This window comes from Melanerpes formicivorus, unplaced genomic scaffold (genome assembly GCF_026170545.1).
Source record: "Melanerpes formicivorus ecotype bairdi unplaced genomic scaffold, bMelFor1.0.p_v2 SCAF_1, whole genome shotgun sequence".
Classification (NCBI taxonomy): Eukaryota; Metazoa; Chordata; class Aves; order Piciformes; family Picidae; genus Melanerpes; species Melanerpes formicivorus.
This window is the reverse complement of record NW_027142353.1, coordinates 27273182-27295482: the sequence shown is the minus strand read 5'-3', so window position 1 is coordinate 27295482 and position 22301 is coordinate 27273182. Positions and strand designations below refer to the sequence as shown.

The following is a 22301-nucleotide window of genomic DNA, read 5'->3' as shown; positions in this document are numbered from 1 at the left end:
CAGTCCACCACAGTTCTCTGCCAGTATCCCTAGCCATGCATTTAAACAAAAGTTGGTGAGGCTGACTATAGGAGTATTCAGAGAATGCAGCACATGTATGGCACACAATGGAGAGGAACATGACAGAATAGTGAAAAGATTCAATGCCAGTCATCCTACATTGTGATAAAAACATTTTCTTAATAATGCAATCCTGTTCTTGTATTACCTGATACACAAAGATGCTGCTTGCTCCACAGAGTGCATGTGCTGTGCCATAGGGAAGGTGTGGGACCCTCGGAAAGGAAACAGGAGCACCCAAAGGGTGGCTGTCAATGGGTCCGTGTCCAAGTGGAGGCCAGTGACAAGTAGAGTCCCTCAGGGATCAGTACTGATACCAGTCTTGTTTAACATTGTTGGTGACATGGACAGTGGCATTGTGTGCACCTTCAAGCAGGTTCGCTGATGACACCAAGCTGTGTGGTGCAGCAGACAGGCTGGATAGGTGGGCCCAAGCCAGCCTCATGAAGTTCAATACGACTAAATGCAAGGTCCTGCATCTGAGTCGGGACAATCCCAGGCACCAATATAGGCTGGGCAGTGACTGGCTTCATAGCAGCCCTGAAGAAAAGGACTTGGGGATGCTGGTGGATGAGAAGCTCAATATGAGCCACCAGTGTGCACTTGCAGCCCAGAAAGCCAATCACATCCTGGGCTGCATCAAGAGAAGCATGGCCAGCAGGTAGAGGGAGGTGACTATCCCCCTCTACACCACTCTCATGAGACCCCACCTGGAACACTATGTCCAGTTCTGGAGCCCTTATTACAAGAAAGATATGGGCATACTGGAACGTGTCCAGAGAAGGGCCACAAGGATCATCAGAGTGCTGGAGCCCCTCTCCTGTGAGGACAGGCTGAGACAGGTGGGGTTGTTCAGTCTGGAGAAGAGAAGGCTCTGAGGAGACCTTCTTGTGGCCATCCAGTATCTGAAGAGGGCCTACACGAAAGCTGGGGAGGGACTTCTTAGGGTGTCAGGTAGCGATAGGACTAGAGAGAATGGATGCAATCTAGAGAAGGGTAGATTTAGATTAGATGTTAGGAAGAAGTTCTTCACCATAAGGGTGGTGAGACACCGGAACGAATTGTCCAAAGAAGTGGTGGAAACCACATCCCTGGAAGTTTTTAAGGCCAGGTGGGATGGAGCTCTGGGCAACCTGATCTAGTTCAAAGTGTCCCTGCCCATGGCAGGGGGGTTGGAACTAGATGATCCTTGAGGTCCTTTCCAGTACTGACAATTCTGTGATTCTATGATGAGAAAAATGGAGAAGGTTGCATTCTGCCATTTCGTAGCAGCCATATAACTTACTAACACTGTGCCACTGAAAGGGGTCTGTGGTCAGATACAAGGACACACAGCTACAGAACAGAAAGCTGTTGAAGTCAGTGGAATTTTTGCCATGGGCTTCCATGGGGTGAGATTTTTCCATGCAGTTTACCTTCTCTTTTCTGTGTCTCTTGTTCTGCTGTGCTATTCAGACAACACAGGATAATTCCTGCTTCCTCTGATCCCCCACTGGGGGATTAGGAAGCAAAAAGTCTCATTTATGTAGGTAGAATTGTTTTAAGGAATTATGAGGTGAATCTGGGCATGATCCCAAGCTGGTTTTCATGTCCCTAAAATGCAATTTAGGCAGAATGCAGGTGCACACTGAGGGTCACACAGAAAATACTGTCAATTTCTATTAAGCAACTCCCAGACACGTATGTTGCTGAGCAGGGACTTCCTTATGTGACCAGTACAGTCCTACTGTATGTGTCTAACCATCCTACCCACAGCTAGCTCAAATGAAAAAGAGCATGGCCTTCCTGCAGAGGAGGACCTGGACCCTATTTTCCTCTGCAGTAGAAAATGCTAAGGTACAGTGAAGAATAAGACAGAGGCTGGGGTCCTGCCAGGGAAATAAAGGAGCAGAAGCATCAATTACTGCCCCAGGACAGACTTCTGCCTCATTTTACTGGGCTCTCTCTGAAGTAAAGTAGTGGTATTGAGCTTTTTTTTTTTTTTTTTTTTTTTAGTTTGGAGTTTCTTTGCAACAGGAGGCAGAAAAAGCAACAGCCTGCTTGTCTTACATCTTGAATTGGCTCTGCTACAGGGCTACACAGATGAACTATTCCTATTTCCTTTCACAGTCTGGCCCCTTCCTACCTCATACCCTGTTGGGTCACAACAACGAGATTTGACCCAGAGGTGCACAGCACCAGAACATAGGATTTCTCTGGCTTTTGACAGCAATTGAGAGCCACTCTGCTTGTTTTCTGGGGCAGACAGTGATAACTAGAAGCTTTTGAACATGAAGCTATGTAGCTGCATTAGCTCAGGATAAACACAGTGAAGCAGTTCCCCAGCTGGCTTGGCAAAAGAACAAAACAGACTCACCTCCATCTGCAAAAGACAATGTCAGCATAGTTTTGTACACTTTTGGTTTCAGTATTCTCAGCCACTTCCTTTCAAATGTGACAATTGTTGTCTACCTTTTGTGCAATTGCCTTGCTGTTGGGAATCTTTGGGAAATGAAAGTTTTAAGTTCTCTTTAGCCTAAGGTATGGGTTTGAAGGTCTCTTGAGGAGACTGTCATGGAGAGGACCACAACATACTTGACGCTCAAGTGAGGCAAGCTGCAGCCAAGAAATCAGGAGTTGCAGAGCTAAACAGGACAAATGTGAGGTACTGCTTTTCCATTATGTGTAGACAAGCATGAACCATAAAACAGAGCTTCACATTCTTGATGAATGGAACACTTATATGCTCCATTCATGGCACTCCTTTCTACTCCCTCTGGCTCTAAGTTTCTTGCCTTCTGGGCTGCACAGCAAGCCAGCTAATACAGAAAAAAAAAACCCCAAAACAACCCAACTAGAAGCACTCCCACCTAAATTCTTCTGAAGAGATGTCCTCAACAATATTGTAAAGTCTACTGAGATAGGTCTGAAGTCTCACTTCTGGGACACATATTCAACAGATGACCAGCTGTAAGTGGTATCACTGTGAGCCCTATCCCAAAGGAGAATGGAAATGAGCCACCTGTCTCCAAATGTGCGACTAAGATAGCTAAACATGGGACAACCCGTGTATTTGGCTTGTGTGGCAAGGTTTCGATAGTGAAGGAGCTACAGGGGTGCCTTCTGTAAGAAGCTGCTAGAAGTTTTCCCTGTGTCTGATAGAGCCAGTGTCAGCTGATTACAAGATGGATCTGCCACTGGTCAAGGCTGGACACATCAGTGATGGTAGGACCTCTGGAATATTGTATTTAAGAAGAGGAAAATTCCTCTGGGCAATGGCAACTTCAGATAGATAGAGGAGTTAAAGTATGTGAGAAACAACTCTGCAACCAGAAGATAAGGAGGGGCAGGAGGAGCTGTAGGTGTGGGAGAGAAATTTCTCTTGTAGCCTATTGTGAAGACCATGGTATCACAGTATCACTAAGGTTGGAAGAGACCTCAAAGATCATCAAGTCCAACCTGTCACCACAGACCTCATGACTAGACCATGGCACCAAGTGCCACGTCCAATCCCCTCTTGAACACCACCAGTGATGGTGACTCCACCACCTCCCTGGGCAGCACATTCTAATGACTAATGACTCTGTTGGTGAAAAACTTTCTCCTCACCTCGAGCCTAAACTTCCCCTGGTGCAGCTTGAGACTGTGTCCCCTTGTTCTAGTGCTGGTTGCCTGGGAGAAGAGACCAACCCCTTCCTGGTTACAACCACCTTTCAGGTAGTTGTAGAGAGCAATGAGGTCACCCCTGAGCCTCCTCTTCTCCAGGCTAAACAATCCCAGCTCCCTCAGCCTCTCCTGTGCCCCTTTAGCCCATTGTGGTGGGCTGAAGTTTCCCCCCCAGCATTAACTTTCCACACCAACTCAGTTAGAAGCAAATGAAGCTGCATTGTATTTACAAGGAAAATCTACACTCTACAATGGAATGCAATGATTATGTACAAGATATACAGCATTTACAACATGATACAGATATTTACAATTAGCAAACATAAAATCTCCGCTGGTCAGAGACCAGGGAAGCTGTTCCACTGCTCCCCCCTTGCCCCCTGTCCCAAGAGAGAAAGGAGCAGAGAGAAAAGCAGTGGGTTAGACTTAGCCAATGCCAGCTGAAGCACGCAGATTAATCACTCCCGAGCGAAGCAAAACAGCCAGAGATCAGAACAGAAGAAGAAAATTGTTATGGTACAACTCGCCTTATTCTAGATATTTATCCAATGAATTTGTTTAGAATAATATTTTGTTTTCCTTTTTACACCCAATAGTGATTTATTTATATTTGTCTACTTTTCTGCTCAAAACCGGTAACTAAATTTTAAAGGCATGGCCTAAAACCACCATACCCATGGAGGTTAATGGCGGATCAGATATCCACCTTGCAACTTGTGGGGGACCCCATACCAGAGCATACATATGCCTGAAGAAGGATGTGACCCCCATGGGCAGCCTACACTTCAGCAATTTTGCTGGCAGGACTTCTAACCCCATGAGGGACCCACATTGGAGCAGTCTGTTTCTGAAAGACTGAACCCTGTGGAAGGACCCCACACTGGAGTAGTTTGTGAAGAACTGCAGCTTGTGGGAAGGACTCATGCTGGAGAAGTTAATGAAGACGTTTACAGAGAAGTGTCTTCTGTGGGAAGGATCCCATGCTGGAGCTGGGGTAGATTATGAGGAGTCCTCTCCATGAGGAAAAAAGGAGCAGCAGACAAAACATGTGATGAATTAACCGCAACCCCCATTCCCTCTCCCCCTGTGCCACTTGCAGGTAGAGAAATCAGGTATGAAGTTAAGCCTGGGAAGAAGGGAAGAGTGGGGGAGAGGTATATTTTTAAGATTTGAGTTTATTTCTCATTATCCTACTCTGCTTTGATTGATAATAAATTATTTTACCCAAGTCAAATCTGTTTTGGCCATGATGGTAATTGCTGAGCAAAGTTCCTGTCTTTATCTCAACCCATGAACGTTTTGTTATATTTTCTCTCCCCTGTCCTGCTGAGGAGGGAAGTAATAGAGGAAGGGCTAAGAAGAAGTTAAGACTTGTGCTATAGTTGTGTGGGTACACAGCTGCAGGATCAGAGCTGGGTCACCATACAGGACATACCTGTACCCATCTTCACACGGTTACTTTGTAAGGGCTAGCTTATCTCAGCTGATGTCAAGGGAATTAAAATTTTATCTACCTACATGTTGCCTACTCCTTAGTCCAAGCTTGTGACTAACTCAGGAATTTACTCACTGCTGATCTCTAAAGCCAAGAATACACACATGCTAATCTGGATCTTCAAATTGCTGGGTCAATGAAGAGGTAGTCTGTGGGAGCACATTCAATCTCTATTGAGGGCCAGCTGCTAGCATAAGCAAAATGAGAGCAGTGGCTTAGACTGACCTGTACCCAGGTTATAATGGGCTATTATAATTGCCATTTAACTGGTGTTCTGCATCCTTGAAAGCCAGGCTGCCTGATGACACGAAGTGAGAGGTCAGAGTATGCATCAGGGAACCTGCTACTCCTCCCAGGATCAGCAGTCATTCTCCAGTTATCCGGTGACAGCAGCATCCAAGTATGGCTCTCTGACATGTTTCACTGCTTCCCCTCACCTCTTACAGCTGGAGCAGCCCTGAGGACCTGCTGTGCTTTCTCTTTCTTGGGGCAACAAAGCTGGATTCTGGGACACTGCAAAGACCCTCTTAGTCTGTCCCATGCATAGTGTAGTATGCTGTCACACTCTGAATGTGCCAGTTGCGCAGAAGCTCAGGCTGAGAGACAGAAGCAAATATCTGAATGGTGATGTTAAAAAAACAACACAAAAAGATAGCAAGTCAAGGCTCCCCCTCAGCATGTAGTCACTGCCTTACTGCTGAGGCAGGCTGATTGTGTGGAGTCTGTTCCTGATTCACTGCAGGGAAGTGTGTACCCTGCTTCCCCACCAGCCTGCCCACAGTGAGAAGGAAGGGATGTGCTTCTACTGTCAGGTTGCAGTGTAACAAGTGACACTAGTTGAGAAGTGGTTTTAAATGCCATCCTTTACTACCTCTTGGCTAATAGGTGATGTTTTCAAGTGGAAATACCTGCCAGAATACACGCCATTTAGATCATAGCACCAAAGCCCATCAGAACAAATCCGTAGACAAACATCCAGTGTATACAGACCTCTAGGAGTCTGGTTCAGCACTGTGAATTTTGATTTGGGAGCTATGCACTTATTACATAGCTGGTATGACATCACTGAGGGCTGTTGTTAGATGACCTATTCTGACTTCTGTTGATCACAATTAAGATGTGGATGCTCTGTCATGCTCAGAAGTTTTCCTCTTTTCCTCTTTCCCCAGAGGTTACTGCACAACAGTTTTTGCAGTTTCACTCCTTGTTTGATTGCTCCTTGAGACCAATTCAGGTTAAAAGAGAAGAGCCTTTGGAGGCGGCCTTGTCTGCACAGCTTCTTGGAGTATCCCAGACAATTTGTAAAAGGAGCACTGGGTGCAGCTTAGAAGGACGCAGCATTGTAGTTTTCCGTTTCTGGAATTCATGTTGTGCTTTAACAAGTTAGCTATTGCTCCCATGAGAGTCTTGGAAAGGAAGAAGGAAAAGGTAGAAATACCCCAATTACACCCCTACTCTGCCCCAGCTAGGCTCCTCTAAACAGGGTCTGCGGGAACAGATGGCATAGGAATTGGCTCTGTCAGTTTTGTACAAGCTAGGAACTCCCTCGTGCCAAGGGAATCCTCAAATGGGGAGATTCGGCAGCTCTCCAGCTCTTCTGAAGTGGGTCAAGATGATTTAAGAATCTGGCCCATTGCAGCCTCATTTCCTCTGTAAATCAGATGTAATACAAGGGATGATGGAGTGGTGAGAAGGCAGAGATTAAAATTTCAAAGAGGATCAAAATATGCCATTTTAGCTTTTGTAAGTATAAACATGCATAATATGACACTTTGTTTAGACAGTTATTTAAAAAGAAACTTACAATCTTTTTAATTAAAATGAATGCAAAGGCATAGGCTATAAATATGAACATAGGAAGGTAGGAGCTGACAGCATACAGCCTTCCAGACAATCTTTTTTTTTTTTTTTTTAATTTGTTATGGAGTATAATAAAATTTTGTTTTCCTATGCACATTTTCCATAATGTTTATGTTTGGTTTAGGTAACAGATTAACTTCAGGTGACTTTTTTTTTATTTTCCCCCCATATATCATGCCCTCATTTTATGGTTGTCTTGAAAACACTGATTGAGATTATAGGAGGAGCAATAGCGAGATGGCCATGTAGGAGAACCATACCTGAACTGCAGATATGACACTGTCTACACTTACACTGCGTACACTTGCACTCTTATTATTAAAACATTAGAATAAAAATTAGAATAAACCAAACCAGGTTGGAAGAGACCTTCAAGATCATCGTGTCCAACCCATCAACCAATCCAACCCACCCAAACAGCTAACCCATGGCACCAAGCACCCCATCAAGGCTCCTTCTGAACACCTTCAATGACGGCGACTCCACCACCTCCCCGGGCAACCCATTCCATAGCGCAATCACTCTTTCTGTATAGAACTTCTTCCTAACATCCAACCTGAACCTCCCCTGGCGCAGCCTGAGACTGTCCCCTCTTGTTCTGGTACTGGGTGCCTGGGAGAAGAGACCATCATCCGCCTGTCTACAACCTCCCTTCAGGTAGTTGTAGAGAGTGATAAGGTCACCCTTGAGTCTCCTCTTCTCCAGGCTGAGCAACCCCAGCTCCCTCAGCCTCTCCTCATAGGACTTGTGTTCCAAACCCCTCACCAACTTCGTTGCTCTTCTCTGGACTCGTTCCAGCAAGTCAACATCCTTCCTAAACTGAGGGGCCCAGAACTGGACACAGTACTCGAAGTGTGGCCTAACCAGTGCAGTGTACAGGGACAGAATGACCTCCCTGCTCCTGCTGGCCACACTGTTCTTGATGCAGGCCAGGATGCCATTGGCCCTCTTGGCTGTCTGGGCACACTGCAGGCTCATGTTCAGCCTACCATCGACCAGTACCCCCAGGTCCCTCTCTGCCTGGCTGCTCTCCAGCCACTCTGACCCCAGCCTGTAGCACTGCATGGGGTTGTTGTGGCCAATGTGCAGAACCCAGCACTTGGATGTGTTAAATCTCATGCCGTTGGATTCTGCCCATCTGTCCAGCCTGTCGAGGTCTCTCTGCAGAGCCTCTCCACCCTCCAGCAGATCAACTCCTGCCCCCAGCTTGGTGTCGTCAGCAAATTTACTGATGATGGACTCAATGCCCTCATCCAGATCATCAATAAAGATGTTAAAGAGCATGGGGCCCAGCACTGATCCTTGGGGCACACCACTAGTGACTGGCTGCCAGCTGGATGTGGCACCATTCACCACCACTCTCTGGGCTCGGCCATCCAGCCAGTTCCTAACCCATCGCAGTGTGCTCCCGTCCAAGCCATGGGCTGACAGCTTGGCCAGCAGTTTGCTATGGGGGACTGTGTCAAAGGCCTTGCTGAGGTCCAGGTAGACTACATCAACAGGCCTCCCCACATCCACCAGGCGTGTCACCTGATCATAGAAGGAGATCAGGTTGGTCAGGCAGGACCTACCCTTCCTAAATCCATTGCTTGCTCTATGTTTCATTACCTTACCTTACCTCTGCCATTCCCCAGCTGCCTACTGCACTTTACTTCTGCTGTCACAGGACCACAGGATCACAGTATGTTAGGGGTTGGAAGGGACCTCCAAGCCCCCTGCCAGAGCAGGACCATAGAATCTAGCACAGGTCACACAGGAATGCATCCAGATGGGTCTTGAAAGTCTCCAGAGAAGGAGACTCCACAACCTCCCTGGGCAGCCTGTTCCAGTGCTCTGTGACTCTCACAGAGAAGAAGTTCCCCCTCATGTTGAGGTGGAACCTCCTGTGCTGGAGTTTATATCCATTACCCTTAGTCCTATCACAGGGTACAACTGAGAAGAGCCTGTCTCCTCCCTCTGAGAAGAGCCTGTCTCCTCCCTCTTGACCCCCATCTCTCAGATATTTATAAATGTTTATTAAATCCCCTGTCAGTCTTCTATTCTCCAAACTAAAAAAACCCAGGTCACTCAGCCTTTCCTCATAAGGCACTTGCTCCAGTCCCTTAATCATCCTGGTAGCTCTCTGTTGGATTCTCTCCAGCAGATCCCCATCACTCCTAAACTGGGGAACCCAAAACTGGATGCAATATTCCATGTGTGGTCTCACTAGGGCAGAGTAGAGGGGGAAGAGAACATCCCTCAATCTGCTGGACACGCTCTTCTTAATGCACTCCAGTATCCCATTGGCCTTCTTGGCCATGAGGGCACATTGCTGACCTGTGGATAACTTCTTGTCCACCAGGACTCCCAGGTTCTCCACAGGGCTGGTGCCACCTTTTAGCCCTGTGCCTGCTGCTGGTGCCCTTTGGTGTGGCTGTGCTGTCAGGCCCAGGTCAAGGAGCTTTGCTGCCTGGCCTGGGGATGGTTCTGAAGCTGCAAGGGCTGGAGTTGAGAGTCTATGTTTAAAACCTGCTATGAATCCAGAGTCCAGGTCAAGCATTGAGAGCCTGCCACTAGAATTGCTAATAAAGATGTTTTCCCTTCTGGATACTGAATCCCTGCTGCCCATGGGCTGTGTGAACAGGAGCTTCTATCAGCTGGCCAGTGACAATGTCATCTAGCTGGCAAACTACTCCTAGTGTTTCAAACCAAAAAGGGCATTTTGGAAAATGAACTCAGGACCAGCACAAACTCTTTGCTCAGGCTGTGCTGCTCTGCAGGATAGAAGTTCTGACCACTGGAAGGAAAAATACATCTCCAAATAGCTGCTGTCCAAACGAGGTTAGATCTATGGACTTGCTCAGAAATCCTCTGCCATGTAAAAAAAAAGAAGCCACGAGAGCTGCTGGCTTGAGCTGGATGCTTATCCTGAAGGAGAAGAATGGAACACCTAAAGGAGAAGAGAAAAGCATAATTTCAGGACACATCTCTTAATATATTTTAGTATGGTATCAACTGGCCATGTCTGGATGTCCTCACAACACTCAGGCTCTATGGAGTTGTGCCTTTATTTCCTCAGAGCAGGAAGGGACCTTGCTACCCTTCTCTGGTTGCTGAATACCATCTTGCTGATCTGACAGCACCTGGTGCTGACAAAATTCTCCAGCTCTTCACTCTGAAGCCAGGACTCTTAGCAGGCCTTTGGAAGGACACAAAGGAGATAGCTTCTGTCTCAGCTAGTCTTCATTATCATCAGCTCATAAAGAGAAGCATCTTGGGTTCTACTGTTGTCCTTATGCCCCTCCGCCTCATCAGCCTCTACTGGATGATACTGACCCAGAGTATGGACTGCATGGTGTGGTAGTTTTAGGCTGTACATAGAAAATTTTCCACGGATCTTGAACGGAAAGCAGTAGAATGTAAGTAAATTACCACTGGATGTAAAAAAGGGAAATAATGATAAGGTCTAAATAATCCCATTGGACAGATAACACACATAAAAGTTAGATCTATAAACTAATTTTCTCTCTTTATGCCTTCCTTGCTTTAGCAGAAACTAGCTTCTGGCTTCTGCTGGCTTTGCTGACCTTGGCTGCATTGCTTTGTTGCAGTTAAGTACTAACAGCAACTCTCTGCTCTCTCTCTTGTCTGGTGGGCAGAGGGAGGGAAGGGAGCAGGGTGGGAGGAAACTACTAATTGCTTCTGATTTTGTCCAGGGGGGTTCTTGTGCTGTTTGTAAATTTTATGGATATATGTAAATATTGTATAATTTGTACATATTCATTGCATTTCATATTTAGACTGTAGTTTTGCTTGTAAATATAGCTTAATTTCCCTTTTAACTGAGCTGGTCTGGCAAATTTATGTTGGGGGGTAGTTTCAACCTACCACAAATGGCTACTGTCTACGCTTTGATACCCACAATGGAACCTGTGCCTACATGTGTGGGACATTCAGGGACCTCTTCTGCAACAAAGGTGAGATTGCAGATGGGTATTGTGAGGCTCACAGCTGTCAGCAGCCTGCAGGACAACATGGACCACTGTCTTTTAGCCACCATGCCTGGCTTGCCCTGTCAGCTGGAAGGCACCGTGAAGGAGTGCCGTGTGCTGGATGTTACTCTCTTGTATGAAGACGGAAAAACCTTCTGTTGTCTCAATGGCCCAGTCTCTGTGGGACTGTCTTCCAGGACCTCAAGCTGTTATGACTTGCTGGGTCACAGCTACAGCAGAGAGTATTGTGAACCTTCAGAAGGTCGAGCCTGTTGTCAGTTCATCTGTGTGAGTGAAAGTAGGCAGCACCCTGGAGTCAGCTTTGCTGTCTGTCCACCCAACTCATGAAACGCTAAACAGGTTTTGATATTTACCTGTTTATGATTAAATTGCAAAATGATCTGCTTAGTTCTGTTCTAAATTAAGGTCTGCATTAAATGTCACAGCATTTATCTCTCACAAAACGAGACAGCAAGGACACTAATTTCCCAGGCACTCAGTCACTGCCTGTGCCACTGGAGAGCAGCTGCGGGAGGAGCGCAGCCCGGGGAGGAGTGCAGCCGCCGTGCACAGCTCGCTGACAGCGCGGAGGTGGAATCATAAAAGTCAATTAATCATTAGGAGCTGTTACCAGCCCGTATTGAACTGCTCTGGCGCAAAATGTTAATCAGCCCCACATCGATACCATAAATTCCTGCAAATTGGAACAGTCGATAGTGCCGAGGACTGGCAGATCAATGAGAGGGCACAAGGCTTCTCCACTGGGCCCTGCCAAAATGGCTGCCAGGTGCCTGCCACACCCCTCCCGGCATGCCCTGCGCCCCGCTTGCTGCCATGGCGACCGCATGTCGCCCTCAGCTCAGCCTGCTGGGGCTGAGGTGAGCGCCGATGCATCACTGCCTTTGATGGGTCTGTCAATAACACTTAGCAGGGGAGGGGAGGCCCTTGCCAGCACGTTGGGGTGATTTAATCGCTCGAGGCGCTGTGTGCCGCCGCATACATGCAGGGCTAAACAGGGTCAGGGCAGCTGCTGCCCGAGGATGAGACCGGGCAGCCGGCGCCGTCTGCCATTAACCCGGGAGCTGCTGTGGGAGGAGTAACCTAGAGCTCTGCCAGTTGGGAAACTGTTCTCAGCTGAGCTGGAATATGTTACTCATGAATGCTTGTGGAGTTGTTCATTAATCCTCTTGGGCCCCGGGACAGTGTTTTCCTGTAGCCTCCAATGTGCTGCTGCTGGGCACCCAGGAAATGGTGATGGTACACCTGGGGCACATAGAGGTGTGGGGAGAAGGGAAGGTCACTTCTGCTTTGGCACCTGCCTAATGTGTTTCCCACATAACTGTCATTGCTGTAAGAGCATGAACACTACCAGCAAGCTGCCCCTGCAAAAGAGATGCTTTCAACCTTTTTTTTTCTCAAAGAGTCCATATGTGTTTAGGTGTCAGTTGCAGTGAAGCCTTGGGTTATGTCTTTGTTGCCCTTGTTCCTGTGGCCAGGTCATGCTCCTGACCTTCCTACCTAGACATGTAGGCCAGACTGGGACAACCAAAAGACGCTCCAGCAGAGGAGTGAATGCAATGTGAAGGATTGTGCCCTGAACAAGAAGAAGGACTCTGTTCCCTGAGGCCATCCTTGCAGTGTCTCTGCTGTGTTCTGTTGATGCTTATCCCAGGAGGCCAGAGATCTCTGCCTCGCATTCACATGGTTGCTGAAGGCTCAGATGAGCCCAAGCCATTTATCTCCTATTACTTTCATTAAATCTGACCTGCAATGAGGGGAAAATTAGAATTTTTAGGATTGCAAGATATTAAGAAGCCTCTTTAGAGATGAAAGAAATGCTGGATATTGTTACTCCAGGGAAGGATTTTGTTCCACCAGTTTAATTGTCACTTAACACAGAACATAAAGGTTAATGCTGAAGAAAATAATACCTGTGCTGATTATTTTAATAGTCTCAAAGTATCACTTTTTCCCTGGGCTGCAGTTATTTAATCCATGTGCTGTATATGGACTGGCAGTATTTTGTATTTTCACATGGCACCAATATGATGGTTCCATTAAGTTCAGTGCTGAGAAGCTATTGTGTATCTTTCATATAATCATTCCATGCTTTATGGAAAACTGAAAATATATGGATCCACAGACATGTTAATTCCCAAGATGTGTTCATTTTTAAAGATCAATTAAAAAGTCCATATTTTTATTATCTGAGTTACAGAAAACATCAAAATAAATTAGGAATCCTACTGCAAAGAGATGCCCTATTCAGCATATTGAGACAGGATGATGTTATGAGTGTTCAGACAAAGGTAATACAGTGCTTCTATTTAATTGCCCTGACACCTTGCTCAGTTCCTCCAGCTATACTCTGAGAGCTAAAAAACCCCTCTCATTGTTATTAATTGTATTCCTTTTTAAATGTAAAGTCATATTGCTGCAGGCCGAGCTAATGAAACATACCCATATTACCAAAATAGGCATATTTCTTTTTGTACAACACATTCTATCAAAACTGTCTGCTAAAGACATTGTGTTAAAGACCTTTCATAGAGCAATATAAAGAATATCTCAGCTACTCCAACATTTCTATTACATGATTATTAAAATGCCCAGGAGGACTAAACAATATAGTGTGGATCCAGTTATCATATAAGACTTCAGAAATATTGTTAATTCCTGCCACTGATTTATGTTAATACTAATGCTAGATTACATGCTATGGCTACTAAACAGCCTGTGCATACCAATTCACACAAAGACAGTCTCCCTTCTCTCTAAAGGAGCTGCACTCTTCTGTTATAATGAGAATCTGAATTATTTATCTCTCTTTATCCTGCAGTAGTTCACTTGACCACAATCACTTTTTCCTCATTTCTACTGCACATCAATGCATGTAAACATGACACAATAACAACTACTATCTTTACCTATTTCAGCTACTTCAAATCACATGAGATCAGTCAGGGGACAGAAACAAAAGTGTTGCTCCGTGATGAGTAGGAGAGGGGTATGAGGTTACCTAAATGCTGAAATGACACCTCTGCCCCAAGTTGTCATCAGTATATTTAAATACAGGGCCAGCATAAATTGTAAACTGAGCAATGCAGAAGACTTCCTTGCTGATGATTTCTGCTGATGGAAGCTTGTCTCAGGTGCCTGCTACTTTTCACAGCTCTAAGCTGGGTGTGAACAGCTCCCCCGCAGTTTGTACACAGGCTGCTATATCTGAAGGGGACTCCAGGCAAAACTAGCAGCATGGGTAGGATGAACTACTGGTCCATTCTGGATGTTGATGTAAGAAAGCAATGTTCAATTCCATCTTCACCCTAATCAAGTGCAGGAATGGGGCTAAAGTTCTTCTATGTAAGAAGTGAATATTACATCCACAACATTACAAAGCAATCTTGCGCCGTGCGTGTGGAATTATGTTTAACCTGTCTATGCTACCTGTTCTACAGTCATTAGTGTTGAGTTCATGCATTATTTGTCAGAGTGTACTTTGCCCACTTCATACATGGCACGTGTACATTTTAATTTAATTTCCCATGTGGTGGGTTGAAGTTTCCTCCCAGCATTAACTTTTAGTCAGACCAACTCAGAAGTTGAAGAAATGAAGCTGTATTTACAAGCAAAAACTACACTCTGCAGTGGAATGCAATGAATATATACAAAATATACAGCATTTACAATATTATATAGATATTTACAATTAGCAAACAACACAAACCCCACCCCCCACATCAAAAGACGCAGGAAGTAATTCCACTGCCCCCCTAAGCCCCCCTGTCCCAAGAGAGAGAGAGGAGCAGAGAGAGAAAAATCAGTGGGTTAGACTTATCCAAGGCCAGCCAGAAGCACGCTATCTCCCTCCCAAGTGAAGCAAAACAGCCAAGATCAGAAGAGAAGAGAAAAGGAATGGGAAAATGGGAAGAATTGTTATGGTACAGCTACTCTTATCCCAGACATTTGTCCAATAAATTTGTTTAGAATAATCTTTTGTTTTCCTTTTTATACCCAGTAGTGATTTATTTATATTTTTATACTTTTCTGCTTGAAATCTGTAACTAAATTTTAAAGGCATAGCCTAAAACCACCACACCCCACATGAAGTGGTGGAGTCACCATCCCTGGAGGTGTTCAAGAGGGGATTGGACGTGGCACTTGGTGCCATGGTTTAGTAGTCATGAGGTCTTGGGTGACAGGTTAGACTTGATGATCTTTGAGGTCTTTTCCAACTTTATTGATTCTATGATTCTATGACATTTCTATGCTGCATCCCCACTGCCTACAGCCTCACTTTTCACTTTGGCCTTGGCTCATCAGGAGGGTAGGAACTCAGCCCTGCTGAATTAGTTCTGATGATCCTTCTGGAATGCTCTTTGAGGATGTTCTGCTATTTTTACAATAAAGAAGCTCACACTACATCCAGGACAATATTTCAGCAGTAGGACATCAGTGTTTCTCACTGCTATCTCCATGCCTTTTGCAATCAGCAGTGGAAAGTAGGATGTTCTTGGTCATGACAGCCATCCTATGTGTCAGTGTGGATGGATGCAAGTTCCCACTGCATACTGCTCTGTAACCAAGGGCCCGGGCAGAGTTAGAACTTGCAACTGCATGTGCTGCTTGTCACGAGGAGCTGATGGCTGCAATTTTACCTGGTGGCAAGACTGGTACAGACCTGATCTGGGCTGCAAAGGGCCCATGATAGCAACAGAGGAGGAGTACACTGTAAATGAAGGGTGGTCAACTAAGGAATGAAGAAAGATGGATTTCATGGAAGTCTCAGCCACATCCCAGATGGTGAGGAAGATGACTATCATCATTCTCAGGAAATGCTGAGGAGAGGGTTGTGAACGTTATTTGGAATCTGACAACCCTAATTACATTTGCCAGAAAATTCAAAGATTGTTTTGTTTTGTCTTTCCTCTCTCCCGCCCCAACCTTGCTTGTCCAAGGTTCTGCAGGTATCTTAGTTTGTCCTGGCATCTAAACTTATCAAAGTCAATAGAACCATCATGCTACCTGCTATCTGTCTTACCTTAGCAACCCTGTTCTGTCAATTTATGCCTCCATCAAGAGCACTTAGCCTTTCATCAGAAAAAAAAAAAAAAAAAAGAGAGAGAGAAGTAGAGTGGAAATGGGAAGATTTTTTTCTTTTTTTTTTTTTTTTTTGTAATCTCCTGCCCCTGTTTTTTTTAAGGGCAAGATGGTGAACTTTTTGTATCAGGCTTGAGACCACATTCTATACAAGTGGGAACAGATGAAAAAAGTTTGGAGCAGGAGGTGGAGTCACACACTGTGAAATCACATTCATTTACCCATCAGCGCCAAATGAGCCAAACTGTGATGGATGTTTTGCCCACCTGTTCTGTGCAGAGCCCCTGACCACAGCTGGAGCTGCTGCAGCACTAGATGTTTATTGCTTTAAAAGTCATAAACCTTCATTGTATGCAAGTCTTGATCCTAATGTCTACTTTAATCAGCTACTCCTTGCCATTGCTGGCTCCCTCTCCTCCTGCATCAAGCAGCCATCACTATGCTATTATCCTATAAGGGCAATGAGAGAAGAAACACTGAAGAGAAAGAAGTGTCATTGTGAGAACTTGAATCTCAGCAAAAAACTCTCACAATGAGCTGCAAAATGCTTCATTCACTGGAAAGAAGAGATGTGCTCAAGGCCTTTGCTGCTGCACAACAGGAGAGAGGACCTCAGAGTCCAGCTGTGGAATCTGAAGCTGGAGACACTGTTGGACTGTGACGTTCACTTGCATTAGCTCTGTCTTCTTCCGGCATTTATTTTGCTTTGCACATGTTTGCATGTCAAGCTAGGGATGTCTGTTAGCTGATGACATGCAGATTTCTGAGGCTGGAAGGGAGGGGAGCCAGGCATCTCTGAAAGGAGCGGGAAAATGAGCAAGGGTGGTACAAAAGTGACCTATAAACAGTGTGGATGCTTCAGGACCTCTGTGCACAGGTGGACCTCAGAAGTGATGGTGACCATGTGCCTTTGTCCTGAAGAGACAGTGACACTGAATAGTGTCCATTGCACCTGGCCAACAAAACCTCTTTCACTCAAATAAGGAAGCCTAGCCCTGCATTATTCAGTGATGTAATGCCTGAGAGGTAAACATTCTGAATTCCAGTTAGTTGTGATAATTAGGTAAGTTCAGTAAAATACTCCAAAGATGGTATTTTAAGTTTCTACTATTTGTCGTAAAGGTTTTTGTTACACTGTTACCATGGCAAATATTTTTTCTTTAGGGGAGTAGAAGTCTGGAGACAGATTTTAACCTTTGTTATGGCAGTGTAAACCCAGAGCAATTCTACTGAACTTGAAGGAGTTACACTGGATTTACAGTGTAAGAAATGAGGTTGGAATCAAATCATAAAGCAAGATACCGTTTAGCATCTATCAGGGTTGATGAGGCTTACCATATAATATTTAAAACCATCGGTATTTTAGTCAGATAGGGAAATGCACTTTCAGAGCTGAATTTAAAGAAGTCTGATTTCAAAAACTGAAGCCCAGTTCTCCTAATCTGAGTGACTTTAGATACATATGGGAATATCAAAACACGATTGCCCTGAAACTCATCTTCTTCTTTTTAATTAAAAAAAAAAAAAAGAATCCTATCTTAGTCACCTGAGAATCTGAAAGATACTCTAAGCATTTGACATTCAGAAGAACTTTCGACAGATAAATTATGAGGACAAGAGTCAAAAACCTACCATCAACTGTAAAAGCAAATTTAAAATAAAGCTAAAGATGCTCTAAAAATTCAGAAAGAAAAAACAAAAACCCAACCAACCACCACCAGCACCAACAAAACCCAAACAAACTAATAAATCCTTCCTTCAAGTGAAAAATAAGCTACTGTAGGAGTTAATTTAAGCTACAAAAAGTTGTGACTAGGTCTTCAACTGATGTAAATCAGCAAAGCTCTGCTGACTTCAATGGAGCCTTAATAAAAAAGATCAGTTGAGAATCTGACCCTCAATTGCTTTATAGTGTTTTTCCCTAATCAGCAGAAGAAATGCCATTTTTAAGTTAACATAGAATAGAAGCACAGAATTGTTTGGTTTGGAAGGAACCTTTAATGGTCATTTAGTCCACTCCCCTGCAGTAAGCAGGGACATCTTCAACTAGATCAGGTTGCTCAGAGTCTTGTCCAGCCTCACCTTGAAGGTTTCCAGGGATGGGGCATCTACCACCTGTCTGGACAACCCGTGCTAGTGCTTCACCACCCTCATGGTAAAAAACATCTTCCTTTTACCTACTCTATCCTATATCAGTTTAAAACTGTTATGGGCCCTATTAAGAGCTCTGTCCCCATATTTCTTGTAAGCCTCCTTTAAATATTGAAATGCCATAACAAGGTGTCCCAAGAACCTTCTCTTCTTCAAACTGAAACGCTCCAACTTTTTCAGCCTTTCTTAGCAGAAGAAATGTTACAGCTCTCTGATAATTTTTGTAGCCCTTGTCTGGACATGCTCCAACAAGCTCATGTCTTCCTTGTGCTGAGGACTCTAGAGCTACACACAATACTTCCTGTGTGGTCTCACCAGAGCAGAGAAGAGAGGCAGAATTATCTCCCTCAACCTGCTGGCCACGCTTCTTTTGATGGAGCCCAGGATATGGTTGGCTTTCTGGCCTGCAAGTGCACATCGCTGGCTGGTGTTCAGCCTTTTGTCCACCAATGATCTGCCCTAAGCCTTCAACATTCCTCTTTCACAACCTGATGCTTCTTCTGTAACATATCTCACAAATTATGTTTTAACTATTTATTTAAAAATAACTTTTAAAAATCAAGTTGTACAACCTTGATAAAGTTAGTTTCTTATTCTATGTGAGCACAAACTCCTCTTGAATGTTGTATTGAAAAAGTAGAAGTCGAATACAACTGAGCCAAACAGATCACCCTGATATTAGAACTCCTGCAGTCCCTGCAGGAAAAAAAAGCTCAAAAAAGCAGTGCAAACCCTGGAGTTTTGCAGTGAGCACACTGCAGGGACTTGTGCTTCCATGGACAGGGTGATGACTGGTGCAGACCACAGTTCCTCAAGTAGTCCTTCCAACACCAGGGCTGGTGTTCTGGACAGCATTGGCACAGCTGCCTGCACAGCCAAACTGTGAACAAGGTAGGGAAAGCAAGATCTGCTCTTCCCACTAGATCAATTCCCTGAGCTGCTGTACTTACAGCCACACAAACACTAGGCTAAGCAAAGCACTACAGTAACATGGAACTGAAAATGAGTAGCCAAGGGGCTGGAGGGTCAAGAGCTACCTAAAGCCATCTAAATAACATTGAATTTGTCACCAAATATGAAGCCATGCAATCTGCTACACAATCTGCCACACCATACCACACTAAACTTTGAAGAGCAGTTCTACAGCCTGAATTACAGACCAGAAGCAAACAGGAAGCATAGACAAATGGTGGAGCTCTGGTATCCCATGCCAAACCAATTAAGCAGTGAGGCACATTGGTAAATTCTCTGGAAAGAAAACAGCTTTGTGCCCTTCCTGAGTACAGCACAAAGAGAACTGGGAATAGTGTGGGGCTGGAAGGAGAACCAAGCCAATCAGTAAATTGCAGTGTGCTGGCTACAATGATTTCTCTCCCCTTGGTTTTACAGCTGTAGAATTCCTCATATCACTGCCCAGCAACTTTCTGCAGAATGGCATTAAAATGAAACCCATGTAGTTTTGGTCCTGCCGATGGGGAAGCTTTTCAAATGTAGGCATCCAGAAATACAGTTCTGTTTTGTGCTGTATTCTTTTCCTCTCACAAATGTGGTTTGGTTTATGGTCATAGCAATGGTAGAAGAGGATTGAGCATCCTCACCTGTTAACCATCAAGTTGCCATTTTGAACATTAAATAGCTTCTTGGCTGCTTTAAAACAAAAAGTGCCACCAAATACTTAATGCTATACAACAATTAGAAAAGTCTGGAATGGTCTCTTATGCATTAACCTTAATCATATCAACTTGTTCACATACATTAGGCATATCAAATGCCAAAAGCCTGCTGGGAACCCATCCTTTGCCAGCTGGTACATATTTCTATTCAGCCAGAACTCCTTTTTGTACAGGAAGCAAGGGAAGGGCATCCAGAATGGTTTGACAAAAACATGGAAACCAGGAAACACATCTGGAAGTTTCTGAGAACAAGCACACACACTGTGTGTTCATTTATTTTCCCACAACCAGAGAGACAGACAAGAAGATGTTGCCTGTGGTAGGACAATATCACTGGGGCATCATATTATATTACTGCAGAGAAAGCACATGTACTTTCAGTTTTCACCAGGGAGAGCAACTAACTGATAGTCTGAATGCATGGAGTGAGCCACATAGACTGACAAGGAATTTTGTTACTAAATGTTCATCACCCCTTCAAGAAGTCACATGCTATGCTGCACAGTGGTATAATTTATTTCCCACAGAATATGGAAAGAAATTCAGTATAGTGAAGGAGCAGATCAGCAAGCGTCTAGATTGATTCCCACAGATGGCCTCTACAGCCCCCAAAGTAGGAAAGGGGGCACGTTGTCACTGCCAGCTTCATCCACAAGCACTGAGCCATATGAGTGCAGTCAGTTACCCTGTTGCACACCATTCCTTCCTGCATCTGAATCATCTTGTGACTGAAAATGGAGTAAATGCTACATTAGAAACTTGTGCATAAGACAACAACATTGGTGAAAGACAATTGGGATGCCACATAACATTATTAGTACATTTTAGTCTAAAACTAAATTTAAGTACATGTGCTTAAATTTTCTTATTCTTGCCCTTCTGGTCTTGCCTTTTTTTAGCCTTGCTCTTTGCTTTCACACTTGACCAATATGCCAGCAGCTATTTCCCTTCTATCGCTTCTTTTTCTCTGGGTAGGTGAAGTGAGGTCTCTCTTAGCACTGAATTCTGCACTAAATAAAACTCTATCTTTTTAATAATGAATCCTTCACACTGTCTCAGGGGCGACATACACAATTAAGAACAATATGAAATTTAATTAACTCAGGATAATAATGAGGGTATGAATGTCACAGTGAACTCTGAGTGAATACAGACCCCCACAGAAAATGGTTTGGGAACTGACTGAAAGCCAGCTGCTAACTCTCAGGTCCCAGACACCCAAGTGGCATTTCAACACCTGACCTCACATATCAAGGTACTGGAAGGGAAGAAAAGATGACTGCCAAGCAATTAGAACCCAAAGGCTACAGATCTTTATAGGGTAATGCTAAAACAGGGAGTTATACCCATAAGTGGTGATGGAGGGAGGGGAGTCTGGGTACTGAGTGCCCTGAATGCCTGCAGCCTGCCCGAGGCATCACCTGTGGGGACAACACAAGGTCAGATCCCAAGGACATTGCTGAAAGGGTGCTTTTATGCTACTCATTCTGATGGTCAAAGGCAAAACTCACTTCTGGTCACATAAAGTGTTCTCTGTCCCATGCATGTCTATGCCCAGAGAGCACTATGCAGTCTTGAAGCACCCCTAGACTTTGGGAACCCCAAAGAGTACACATTAAGTAACATCACAAGTACAAATTTAGCCATCAAAACAAAAAGGCTACTACAAAAACAAAAAGTAGCAAAGCACAGAAAGGAATGATTGATTGCAGCCCATGTTTCCATTATGGGAAAACACTCACTGGCTAAGATTTAGATAAGTCTTAGTTACAAAATCCAAGTAAAAGGTAGATATCTGAAGTATGGTTAAAGTATTTTCCTCCCCTTGCTTCTCCTGCCTTTTCCTCTCTCTCCAAGGAGCCAACACAGCTCTGGCAGTTCACACTGGCTGAGAAATGGGCTTCTATTCCTTAGACTGTAGTCATGTGTGTGCCTCTTCTCATTTAAGCTCTTCCATTCTGTTTCTCTGAGAGGCTGAGGAATCTGCTTTTGGGAAGGGAAAGGGGGAAAAAAGTGGGGAAACTCATCAGAAATTTGTTTAGAATCTGAATGTCAGTGTAGTCACTTATGTCTAAGTGACTGAAAAATGTATGCAAGTCTTCTGACTTTCAGCAAGAGATCCAGTGTTCTAACATCAGAATGAACAATATAATTACTGTGTGTATGAAGACATATTGGTCTCTGTATAATGAGATATTCAAATCTGCTCTACTTGAATCAGATCACAGAGATATATTAAACACACATGGCAAAAGAATTCCGTGTAAGGGTAACCATGTGTTCTGCCAAGTCTTTCTATGCATGAATGGGCTGCCAGGGCACCATAGGCTACAGACAAAGTACAGG

At 44.5% G+C, this 22301-nt stretch overlaps 1 pseudogene; it reads left to right on the top strand.

The window, feature by feature from the left end:
* The first annotated feature begins 9889 nt into the window (after window positions 1-9889).
* Window positions 9890-11379, top strand: LOC137444329 (F-box only protein 15-like; annotated as a pseudogene).
* Window positions 11380-22301: the final 10922 nt, after the last annotated feature.